The sequence below is a fragment of the Lipotes vexillifer genome, unplaced genomic scaffold (genome assembly GCF_000442215.2).
Source record: "Lipotes vexillifer unplaced genomic scaffold, Lipotes_vexillifer_v1.1 scaffold1223, whole genome shotgun sequence".
Lineage (NCBI taxonomy): Eukaryota > Metazoa > Chordata > Mammalia > Artiodactyla > Lipotidae > Lipotes > Lipotes vexillifer.
In genome coordinates this window covers 467,509-480,544 of record NW_006795957.1, presented here as the reverse complement: position 1 = coordinate 480,544, position 13,036 = coordinate 467,509, and positions in this window count along the sequence as shown.

Here is a 13,036-nt window from a genome sequence, read left to right as displayed (position 1 = left end):
AAGAGAGGGGCAGGGACTGAGGTCACGACTTTATCTGTCTGTCTCGGGTGAGCAACCAGCCCTAAGGGTACAGGTGTGTCATATTGTGGCCACCGCCCCTGAGGCCTCCGTTGGCTCCCAGGCATAAGTAATGGGCAAAGGTCCGGTCTAATGAGCCAGCTGTCTGCTTGGGAAACATTCCCTATCTTTTGCATAGTCCTTTGTCCTGATCTCCTAGTTTCTCTTAGCTGTCCTGCTCCCACCCAGCTTCTGAGACTCTCCCAGCCCCTCCCTGCACTGCCAGCTTCTGGACTCCCCCTGGATGCTCACCTGTCTGGGCTCCCTCTGGCTCTCTCCGCCCTGGGACTGGCGCTGCGTGAGAGGTTTGGGGAACAGGGCTGGGTTGTGGGGTGGGACTGTCGGCGTTCCAGCAGAGCCAAAGACACTGTCGGGCCAAGAATATGACCTCCACACTCTTCAGGACCTCACCCCCAAACTGCCACTTCCCGTCTCAGAACCGAGCAGGCAGCACCTTAGCTTCCAGGGGCCCCTAGCTTCCTTCCTCCCACTTTATAGCTTCAATGTTCAAGCTCCCAGCCCTTGTCCTCCTCAAGACCCAGAAATCTGAGCCTCTAGCTCTCTCCACCCTTCCTCCCTTGGGGACCCCGAAGTCCAGGCCTCCAGTGCCTTCCAGAACTCATGCAATTGTTTCTAGCCCCTGAGGTCCATCCTCCCAGCTGTTACCTCCTCGGGGATGGAGAATCCAGACCTGCAGGTGCCCGCCCTTCTGAGTGCAGTTTCTGTCCTGAGGCAGTTGGGTGTGGGACCCTGGTGACTCTTCCTCCTCCCCAAACTGGCTTTCCTCTCTCCCTTCCTCTCTATCAAGCTGGAGTTCCCCACAGGCCGGGCCTGAGTGGGAAGGACGATCTTAGTGATGACATCTCCATCGGAGAAACCTCCCTCCCAGAAAGCGACTGCTTCCTCTAACTGGACCGCTTTCTTCTCTCTCCGGCAGAACAAGCCTTAACTTCCTGGCTTCCTCCCCTCTTGGTACTCAGGTGTTTGTGTCCTGGGCCCCCTCCTGCTGCCCCAGGACCCAGGAGTCCAGGCCCCAGCCCCTCCTCCCTCAGACCCGGAAGTTCCAGCCCCTCCTCCCTCAGCTCCCCACCTCTTTTTTTTTTTATAAATTTATTTATCTATCTATCTATCTATTTATTTATTTGGCTGCATTGGATCCTCGTTGCTGTGTGCGGGCTTTCTCTAGTTGCAGCGAGCAGGGGCTACCCTTCATTGCGGAGCACGGGCTCTAGGCATGTGGGCTTCAGTAGTTGTGGCGCGTGGGCTTCAGTAGTTGTGGCTTGCAGGCTCTAGAGCTCAGGCTCAGTAGTTGTGGTGCACGGGCTTAGTTGCTCCGTGGCATGTGGGATCTTCCCGGACCAGGGCTGGAACCCGTGTCCCCTGCGTTGGCAGGCAGATTCTTAACCACTGCGCCCCCAGGGAAGCCCCCTCTTTTTTTGTAATTGAAGTAAAATTCACATAAGAGTAACCATTTTATTTTATTATTTTATTTTATTTTATTTATTTTTTGCTGTGCCACGTGGCTTGTGGGATCCTAGTCCCCCAACCAGGGAGTGAACCCCGGGCCCCTGCAGTGAGAGCACGAGTCCTAACCACTGGACCACCAGGGAAGTCCCTAGCCATTTAAAATTATACAATTCAGGGGCATTTAACATATTCACAATGTTGTGCAACCACCACCTCTATCTAAGTTCCAGAGCTTTTTCATCAACCCAGAAGGAAACCTCGTACCTATTAAGCAGACACTCCCAATTCCCTCCTCCCCCAGCCCCTGGCCACGACCAAACTGCTTTCTCCATATATAGATTTTCCTATTCTGGACATTTCATATAAATGGAATCATACAATATGTGCCTTTTCATGTCTGGCTTCTCTCACTGAGCATGATGTTTTTGAGGTTCATCCATGTTGTAGTAGGCAGTGCTTCCTGCCTTTTCATGACTGAATAATATTCCATCAATGCCAGCTATCTGGGGACTCAAGGGTCTGAGACCCACTTTCCTCCTCTGTGCTGCAGGATTTCCAGTGGCCCAGCAACTAGGACCTTCAGCTCTCAGTTTCCTTGTGAGTTAAAAAAAAAAAAAGCAGAGGAACAGACAGACAGACACTATGAATATTTCTTGAAGGAAGAGGCCCAGCGATCAATCAGGAATAAGATCTCTGCCTTCAGTGGGTTCCCAGCCTGGTGGGCAGACACACATGGATCCATAATGAGAAAACAAGATGTTACAATGAAGGTAGCACAGTGCATGGGGGTCCCCAGAAGAGGAAGTGGCTAACTAGCAATGGTGGCAGTGTGCGTTTGGTTGTGGGGGACATTTAGGAAAGTCTGATGGGCCACACTTAGAGGATACATGCAAGCTGCAGCAAGGCCTTCTCAGTAGAGTCCAGATGGTTCCTGAAACCAGGCACCTGAGGGTTGAGTGCCTTTGTTTTGTCGACTAAAATAGAAATGCACAACCTGAGAGCTGTGAGTTTCAGTTTTATTTGGGGACATACTGAGGGCGGTGGCCCACGAAACAGCCTCTCAGAGAGCTCTGAGGAACTGCTCCGATATCAGAATCTATGTGATTTTGGAGAAGGCGTACATGCCGTCAAGCACACATCTCTGTAGAAAGTTGCTGCTACTCACGAGGAACAGATACCTTAGTTAATGACTTTAGTGCTCTTCTAAGTACGAGATGATGCAAGAAACTGGGTTCATAAAATCTTCTCCTGAAAATATCTAACTCTCTGAAGGCCTGTTCTGCCAGCTTTCCCAGAGCACAGAGTGCCGCATTCCAGATCCCTGCCTTGAACACCCTTCAGGGTGTGTCGAAAGTGAGTAACTCCAGTGGCTAATGACTCAATCTTTGTAGAGCCAAGTGGAGAGCGACATTCCTTAGTAGGCAGTCTGCTGGGTTACAGACCGTGGGGTCCACTAGGAGAAATGAGCCGGGACCCAAAGCTCTCAACTGCCATAAAGGGCTTGGATGTTATCCTGAGGGTACTGGGGAGCCATGGAAGGTTCTTGAGCAGGGAAGACTGAGAGGAGCTGATGCTGGGTATGTAGACATGAAAAAGATATAATGATAGTAACTGTTACCCCATCTTACATGTCAGGCATTGCCCTATGTGCTCCACATGGGTTAACTCACTAATTCTCATGACAGCCCTAAGGTGTCATTGCCGTAATTATGGACCAGATTCTCTAATCCTCATGAAAGTAGAATTCCTGGTTTCGTTTTCTTTCTTTCTTTCTTCTTCTTTTCTTTTTTTGGCCACATGCTTGTAGGGTCTTAGTTCCCCGACCAGGGATCGAACCCGGGCCCTTGGTAGTGGAAGCTCGGAGTCCTAACCACTGGACCACCAGGGAATTCCCAAATTCCTGGTTTCTTGACTCACTCCTACATGCGCCCCACCCCACCCCAACATACACACACACACATACACAGAGCCCGGCGATCCTGAGGAAAAAGCATCTGGAATAATTCCAAACTTCACACATCTAAGTGATACCCCGGAAGATCCAGAGCTTTCAACTTGGCAAGACTTGAGTTCGAATCCCACCTCTGCCATTTAAGAGCTGGGTGCCTGTACAGTGTCCCACAGCTGCTGTAACAAAGTACTACAGACTTAGTGGCTTAAGACAACACAAATTTATTAGCTTCTGTTTCTGGCAGTTAGAAGTCCAAAATGGGTCTTATGTGCTGAAATCAAGGTGTGGGCAGGGCTGCGGTCCTTCTGGAGGCTTCATGGGAGAATCCATTTCCTCCTCGTCTTTTCCAGCTTCTAGAGGTGGCTGCATCCCTTGGCTACCTCCCTTTGCATGGTGGGAGGTGCTTCTGTCATCACACCCCCTTCTCTGCTTCTCTGATTCTGATAGTGACCCCTCTTTCATTTGTAAGAGCTCCGCGATTACGTTGGGCTCACCCATATAATCCAGGAGAATCTCCCCATCTCAAGACGCTTAATTTAATCTGCAAAGTCCCTTTCACCACGTATCGTACCGCCAACACATGTCCTGGAGATGAAGATACAGATATCTTGGGCGAGGGTGTTATTCTGCTCCCACAGGGCCCTTGGGTGGGTGGGTGGGTGTCTCAGTTTCCTCAATCTGTAAAATGGGGCACATCGTACCATTTGGGAGTCTGACTGCCTGGGTTTGGGTCTCCGCCTCTGCCTCTTGCTGGCTGTGTGAACTGCCCCAAGGGCTTCCTCATCTGTGAAATGGAGATAAGAATAACTAGCAGGGGGCTGCAGTGTGGGATTGCGGAGCCAACCCGCCTAAAGCGCCCAGAGCATGTCTGACATGTGTGCATTTCTTTTTTTTTTGGCCGCGCCGTGCGGCTTGTGGGATCTTAGTTCCCCAACCAAGGATTGAACCTCCTCGGCAGTGAGAGTCCTAATCACTGGATCGCCAGAAAATTCCCTGACACCTGTGTGTTTCCAAGAGGTAGCTGCTGTTCCTGTTGCCTTTATCTGAGGGTTCATGCTCAGAATTAAGTGAAAACAGAATGCGTGGTCCGCCTTTGATGGGTGCCTGGCACGTGGCTATAGCTCAATGCAGGACGCTTCCTTAGTTTAGCTGCCAGTGGCAGGAGGGGGAATCAGAGTTCCTGGAATTTTGTTTTGTTTTGTTTGCCATTTAGCAGATATTGACTGAGAACCCACTGTGTGCCAGGCACTGTTCTAGACGCTGGAGATACAGCCGTGAGCAAGCAGACGAAAACTGCCCTGGTGGAGTGGAGCTCTAGCAAGTTCTCGCTCCTCTCCCCCAACCCCACCAGTGCCCTCCTTTCGTTTCTTAGAGACCCCTGTCTCAGCCATGGCTCAGCATCTTCCTCCCGAATCCTTCCTTCCTTCATTCAGTAAACATTTCCCTGAGGTACCTGGGTTCCCAGGACTGCTCTGACCCAGCCCCTGTCCTCAAAGGGGGGTCCCTGTGTACAGGGGATGTGTGCCCTAGAGCCCTGAAGGAGCCCAGGGGAGGGAGGGCTGGATGCTACCTGCTGCTCACTCCGCCAGGGAAAGTGTGCCCCCCACCTTGCCCCAGCTGTGCTTATGCCTGTCTGATTCCTGCTCCTCCTTCAAAAGGAAGTAAAGATGCCAACTCCCAGGTGACCCGAGGCAAGACTTCCCCCTGCCCTGCCCTGGGCCTTGGTACCCACCTTCCTGCATTGGTACAAAGGCTAGGCTTACTGGTGTCCCTCTGGTGGCTGTTTGATATCCTCAGGGCATCCCTGAGAGGGCTGGGGGAAGGGGGACTCCAGCCTGGTGGGCTACTTTCAATCTGGGAATCAGGCTCCTCCCACTGTCCACTTGCAGGCTGGGGGCCTGGACTCTTCTGGATCCTTCCAGAAACAGGCTGCTATCCTGGCTCGGCTGAGGGGAAGAGGCCATGGTCTTCCTCTGGGTGAGATGATGTTGCAGTTTCACTTTTAGGATACTGCTTCTGCTTGGTGGTGGGAATCGTTTTCCCCAGAAAAGGGAACCTGCCCGGGTAGGGGATGAAGGCCTCTAGGGATCTCTGTTTTCTCAGCTGTAAAAGCAAGGATCATGATGGTGCCTGTGTCATGGGGTTCAGGAGTGAGTCCATGCAAGGACTTAAAACGGTGCCTGGCACATAGTGAATGCTGCATAAAGCTAGGTATTCACGTTGTGGGGTCCTCCAGGTTGTGTTCAGAACTTCTGCAGAGCGGGACTTCCCTGGTGGCACATTGGTTAAGAATCCACCTGCCAATGCAGGGGACATGGGTTTGATCCCTGGTGGGGGGAGATCCCACATGCCGTGGAGCAACTAAGCCCGTGTGCCACAACTACTGAGCCCGCGAGCCACAACTACTGAAGCCCACGCACCTAGAGCCCGTGCTCGGCAACAAGAGTAAGCCACCGCAATGAGAAGCCCGTGCACCACGTCGAAGCGTAGCGCCTGCTCGCCGCAACTAGAGAAAGCCCGTGCGCAGCAGCAAAGATGCAAAGCAGCCAGAAATAAATAAATATAAATAAGTTTATAAGATAAAAATACAAATAAATAAATATATTTATTATTTTTTTTAAAAGAACTTCTGCAGAGCTTCCTGCAACCCTGAGAAGTTGTGCAGCTCTGTAGGGTAGGGAGCTCGAGCTCAGAGCAAGAGGCTTGCTGTGTCCCTGGGTCCTCCAGAAGGCAAATGCTGCTGTGGCGTTAGCAATGCAAGAGATTTATTGGGGGAGACACCAGTGAAAGGTAGAGGGGAGGGAGAAGAGGAGTGGGCGGCGGAGTCGCCTGTAAAAGGAAAGGGGGGAAGGAAGTATATTTAGGAAGAACTCGGGACCATGCAACTCAGAGAGCTCAGCCCAACGGGGAGATGCAGAGCAAAGATTCACTGCGGACAAATCCATACGAACAGAAAGTAGCTTGGTGGTTGCCAGACGGGTGGGGAGTGATTGCTTAATCACTTCCTTTCTGGATGGCGAAAATGTTTTGGAACTTGATAGGGGTGATGGTGGCACAAGAGTGCAGCGGTACCAAATGCCACTGAACTATACACCTTAAAATGGTTAAAGTGACGAAGTCTGTGTTACTCGAATTTTATCTCAATTTAAAGAAAGAAAAAGAAAAAACGCATTGCCGTTAGGTGAGTCCCACATTGGGTGGAAGTGGTCAGGCCCCAGCACGGCCCCCACCCCTATGCTAAGTCGTTGGTTGGGGGCTGCCCAAAAAGAATCTCGATCCAAAAAAATAATAGTTGCAGGTACTGCAGCTGGGGGCTGTCAGCCAAATGCAGTCCTCACAGTGGAACGGAGATCCATTTTGGCTGCCATCCTTCCCAACATCACTGTGGGGAGCTGGGGTCAGAACGTAGGTTTGTCTGGTTCTAAAATCTGGTTCTTCCTCCTACACAGTTGGTGGGAATGTAAATTGGTGCAGCCACTATGGAGAACAGTATGGAGGTTCCTTAAAAAACTAAAAATAGAGCTATCGTATGATCCTGCAATCCCACTCCTGGCTGTATATCTGGAGAAAATTATAATTTGAAAAGATACATGCATCCCAATGTTCATAGCAGCACTATTTACAATAGCCAAGACATGGAAGCAACCAAGATGTTCATCAACAGATGAATGGATAAAGAAGATGTGGTACATATACACAACGGAATATTACTCTGCCATAAAAAAGAATGAACTAAAGCCATTTGCAGCAACATGGATGGATGGACTTAGAGAATATCATACTAAGCAAGTCAGAGAAAGACAAATATCATATGATATCGCTTATATGTGGAATCTACAAAAAAATGATACAAATGAACTTATTTATGCAACAGAAATAGGCCCACAGAAATAGAAACCAAACTTTTGGTTACATATACACACTACTATTTATAAAATCGATAACAAACAAGGACCTTACTGTATAGCACAGGGAACTATACTCAATCTTTTGTAATAATCTAAAAGGGAAAATAATCTGAAAAAGATTATATATGTGAAACTGAATCACTTTGCTGTACACCTGAAACTAACACAACATTGTAAATCAATTATACTCCAATAAAATAAATAAAATAAGAAAATAAAATCTGGTTCTTTCCAGTGTACCATGCTTCTTTCTCAAATACCCATATCCAGCCAAACTTCCACCCAAACCACCCACTCATCTGTGCATATGTTCTTGCCTTTATGCATTTATCCAACTAGTTATTTACCCACTCATCCACCCATTTGCCTATCTATCCAACCATAATTTCTTCAGATATTCTTCCAGCTCTCCAAAGCTCCATCCATCCATTCAACTCTCCATTCACCCACCCATATGTTCTTTCATTCTCTAACCCGTTGGATCAATTCTCTGTTCCTGTTTATCCTACAATCCATCCATCAATCCAATCATCCACTTTCCCATTGATCCAGTCCACTTAACCATCCATTAGCTTCCTATGGCTGCTATAACAAATTCCCTCAAACCTGGTGGCATAAAACAACAGAGCAGAGTAGGGGGATGGCTGCGGTGGGTGGGTGATTCCAGGCAGGGCTGTCGGGGAAGGTCTCCTGAGGAAGTGATGTTGCAGCAAAGACCTGGAGCAGGTGAGAGAGTGAACCCTGTGAATATCAGTGGGCAGGGTTCTCCTGGCAGAGAGAAGAGTAGGGAAAGACCTGGAGATGCTTGGGACTTCCGGCTTCCAGCAAGGAAGCCAATGGGACTATAACAGAGTGAGCAATGAGGAGAATAGTAAGTGATTAATCAGAGGAAGAATGGAGGCCATTGTAAGGACATCACATTTTAATCTAGGTGTGTATCCATTGCCTATAGTTTAGGACATCAATAAACATTTATCATCTCATATGGTTTCTGTGGGTCAGGAATTCAGGAGTGGCTTAGCTGGATGGTTTTGGCTTGGGGTTTCTCCTGAGATGGCTGTCAAGCTGTGGATGGGGCATAATCCTACGAAAGCTTGGTAGAGACAGGAGGACCGTTTCCAGGGTGGTCACTCACATGACTGTCAGATTCAGTTCCTCTCTGGCTGTTGGCAAGAGGCCTCAGTTCCTTGCTCTTTGCCTCGTGGATGTCTCCATAGGTGGTTGCCATGACCTCTTGACATAGCACTGAGCTCCCCCAGAGGAGTGAGTGATCCCAGAGAGGATGGTGTCTTTGATAACACAGCAATGGACATGCCATCTTTTCTGCAATATCCTGTCGGTTACACAGCTCAGCCATGTTCGGTGTGGAAGAGGATACACAAAGCATGAATCCTGGGGAAGGAGGTGGGGTGCAGAGTGAAGGTCATCTTGGGGGCTGGCTACCAGCGTATGAGTCCGTTGCAGAATTTTGAGCAGGATAATGATGATGCTATAGGTAGAGACAGATATATAGATAATTATGTATATGCATGTGTGCATATGCATTGGTATGTATATATAGATATAGGAATATGTGTATAAATTAACATAGTATGAATACTTACATTTTATTCTATTATTATATACATTTTGTTATTACACAAGTAATACATGAAAACAGAGAGACAACTCCCCACCAACCATTTATTTTTTTCCAGCTTTATCGAGGTATGACTGACAAACAAAAACTATGTATACTTAAGGCGTACACCATGATGTTTTTTTTTTTCCACCATGATGTTTTGATATATGTATACGCTGTGAAATGATCACCACGATCAAGCTAATTAACACATCAATCACCTCACGTAGTTACCATCTTTGTGTGTACGTGATGAGAACACTTATGACCTACTCTCTTAGCAAATTTCAAACGTACCATGTTTTATTATTAACTGTAGTCACCACGCTGTACATTAGACCCCCAGAACTTATTCATTTTATAATTGGAAGTTTGTACCCTTTGACCAACCCCCGTTCCCCGCTCCCTGTAACCACCATTCCACTCTTTGTTTCTGTGAGTTTGACTGTCTTTTGGATTCTACGTATAAATGAGGTCATGCAGTATTTGTCTTTCTGTGTCTATCTTTTCTCACTTAGCATAATGTCCTCCAGGTTCATCCATGTTGTTGCAAATGACAGGATTTCCCCCTTCCTCATAGATGAAAAATATTGCAATGTATATATACACATCTTCTTTATCCATTCACCTGTCCACATACACTTAGGTTGTTTCCATGTCTTGGTTATTGTGAATCATGCTGCAATAAACTGGGGAGTACAGATATCTCTTTGTGATAGAGATTTCATTTTGATATATACCCAGAAGTGGGCTTGCTGGATCACATGACGTTTAAAATATGCAGTAGGGCTGGGAACGACTGTTCTAAAACAATAGTCTTTTTTTTTTGGCTGCGTTGGGTCTTCATTGCTGCATGCGGGCTTTCTCTAGTTTGGCCGAGCAGGGGCTACTCTTCGTTGCAGTGCGCGGGCTTCTTATTGCGGTGGCAGAGCATGGGCTCTAGAGCGCAGGCTCAGTAGTTGTGGCGTACGGGCTTAGTTGCTCCGCGGCGTGTGAGATCTTCCCGGACCAGTGCTCAAACCCGTGTCCCCTACGTTGGCAGGTGGATTCTTAACCACCGCACCACCAGGGAAGTCCCTATTTCTAATTTTTTGAGAAAACTCCAAATTTTTTTTTCTCACAGTGGCTGCACCAATTTACATTCCCAGCAACAGTGTACAAGTGTTCCCTTTTCTCCACACCCTCCTCCCAATCATTTAATTTACACATAAATAGAAGTAGATATCCCTTTCCCCTCAAAATATGATCATCCCGAATTTGCTGTTTCATAGCACGCTTTCCCCCTTAATAAGTCACGTGCCACCTTGAGAGTTACCAAGCCCACGATATCCCTCCAGCAAGTGAATGACTGGTCTGAGGAAGCCACCTGCAACACAGGTGTCTTCTAAGGCATGCTTCTCATACATTCTGGAACATCCCAATCACCAGTCTGGGTGATTCTGATTTAGGAGGTCAGGGGTGGGGTCTGAGATTCTGCATTTCTACCAAGCAACCGTGGAATCCTGCTTGATGCTGCTGGTCTATGGTTACACTTTGGGTAGCAACATCCTGAAATGATTAATTATTAAATATTCGACCAGCCTCTCTCAAGAGGCTGAACCTTGGAATCTATATTTTCACTACTTTCTCTAGGTGATTCTTTATTATTTTCTCTCTCTCTCTCTCTCTCTCTCTCTCTTTTTTTTTTTGGTGGAGTTTCTTTCTTTTTTGCGGGGGACGGGTGGTAGAATATACATAATGTCAAATTTGCCATTTTAACCATTTTATTTATTTATTTTTGGCCTCACCTCGGGGCATGCGGAACTTCCCCACCAGGGATTGAACCTGTGCCCCCTGCAGTGGAAGGTGGAGTCTTAACCACTGGACCACCAAGGAAGCCCCATTTTAACCATTTTAAAGTGTACAATTCAACGGCATTATGCACATGTACGATGCTTTGCAACCATCACCGCTCTCTAGTTCCAGAACTTCATCCAAAAAGGAAATCCCATGCCCAATATCAGTCACTCCCCATTCTCCCCAGCCCATAGCAATCACAGATCTGCTTCCTCCCGCCCACACTGCTTTGAGGCATGCGTGATCTTATTTTCCGACCAGGGATGGAACCCATGCCCCCTGCAGTGGAAGCAATGGAGCCCTAACTCCTAGACTGCCAGGGAATTCCCCGGATCTGTTTTCTGTCTCTCCAGATTCACCTATTCTGGATATTTCATAGAGATGGAATTACTCCATATGTGAATTTTTCTGTCTGGCTCCTTTCACCCAGTATGATGTTTTTAAGGTTCATCTGTGTTGTAGCATGTGTCAGAGATTTATTCATTTTTCCGAGGTGCCTCTTATGTCATCTGTGGGTCGAGAACCAGTTGGATCCTGTCCGGGCAGTGTAGCAGCAGGGGTTGAGAGTACAAACTCTGTAATCTGGTGGCCAGTTACACCTCCTTGGAAAGTCTCACTCTGCTCATCTGTAAAATGGGGATAATAACAGCCCCTGCCTCACAGGACTATTTGCAAAGTGACTGGAGTGTGCTAAGATCTCAGTAACTGTTAGGTACTATTGTTCTTTCGTCTTGCGAACATGCTGTAATCGGTCCAACCAATCTCCTACAGCTGGACATTACGGCTCTTCCTATTTTTCTGCTTTTTCAACAAATGCTGAGACAAACATCTTTAAATATTTTAACACTTGTCCAGTTATTTCTTTAGCATAAAATCCTGGAAGTGGCATTGGCGTATTAAAATGTTATTTGTATTATGAAATATTTCCGACACGTAGAAAAAGAACAGACAGTGAATACAATGAACTCAGGGCTTCCACCTCCGGGCTTAAAAAACAAAAAAATTACAAATAACAATGTCCTGAGTAGCTTTCCTGGTTGCATTCCTTCCGCTCTGCCCCCAGGGGTCGCCACTGGGACTCCCCCGCCCCTTATCATACCCATGCAAGTTTGTGTATAATTTCATGCGTCCACACACAACCCCTGTTTTATGTGTTTTAAAACTGCGTGCATTCGACTATGTAAACTTCTGCAATTAGCAGCATGCTTTAGGGTTGTCCAGGTTGATATACAGAGTGCTGGTTCATCCACTTTCACTGTAGTATGGTGTTCCCCTGTGTAAATATACCATGATCCATTTAATTCATGCCTCGTGATGGACATTTAAGCCGCTTCCAGTTTTTCACCCTTACGAACAGCATTGTCGCAAGCATTCTTGTGCTTATTTTTTTGTTCACATTTTTGAGAGTTTCTCTAGGGTGTACACCCGCTGGTGGAAGGGCTGCACTTTTTTTTTTTCTTTTTTTCTTTTTTTCTTTTTTTTCGGTACGCGAGCCTCTCACTGTTGTGGCCTCTCCCGTTGCGGAGCACAGGCTCCGGACGCGCAGGCTCAGCGGCCGTAGCTCACGGGCCTAGCCGCTCCGCGGCACGTCTTCCCGGACCGGGGCACGAACCCGTGTCCGCTGCATCGGCAGGCGGACCCTCAACCACTGCGCCATCAGGGAAGCCCAGGGCTGCACTTTTAAGATTCAGACCTGCTGATAGGACTTTCCCGAATAGCTGAGATTTTTTGTTGCTGTTGTTTTTTAAAATTAATTTTTATTGGAGTTTAGTTGATTTACAGTGTTGTTTCAGTTGAGGTGAGCTTTTTGTGTGTGTGTGGTGGGGGTGGGAACGCGGGCCTCTCACTGTTGTGGCCTCTCCCGTTGCGGAGCACAGGCTCCGGACGCGCAGGCTCAGCGGCCATGGCTCACGGGCCCAGCCGCTCCGCGGCATGTGGGATCCTCCCGGACCGGGGCACTAACCCGTGTCCCCCGCATCGGCGGGCGGACTCTCAACCACTGCGCCACCAGGGAAGCCCCGAGCTGAGCTTTGTATAGGGTCCTCTCGGCTTGCTGGCTCCCCTTCTCCGGGTGAGGCTGCATCTCTTCTCCGGAGCTGTAGCCATCCTTATGGGGGTGGGGGTACCTGGGTTGGGGGTGTCTCCGAGCTGGGGATAGTCCCAGCTGGGGAAAGAACAGTAAGAACAGAGGGTGGG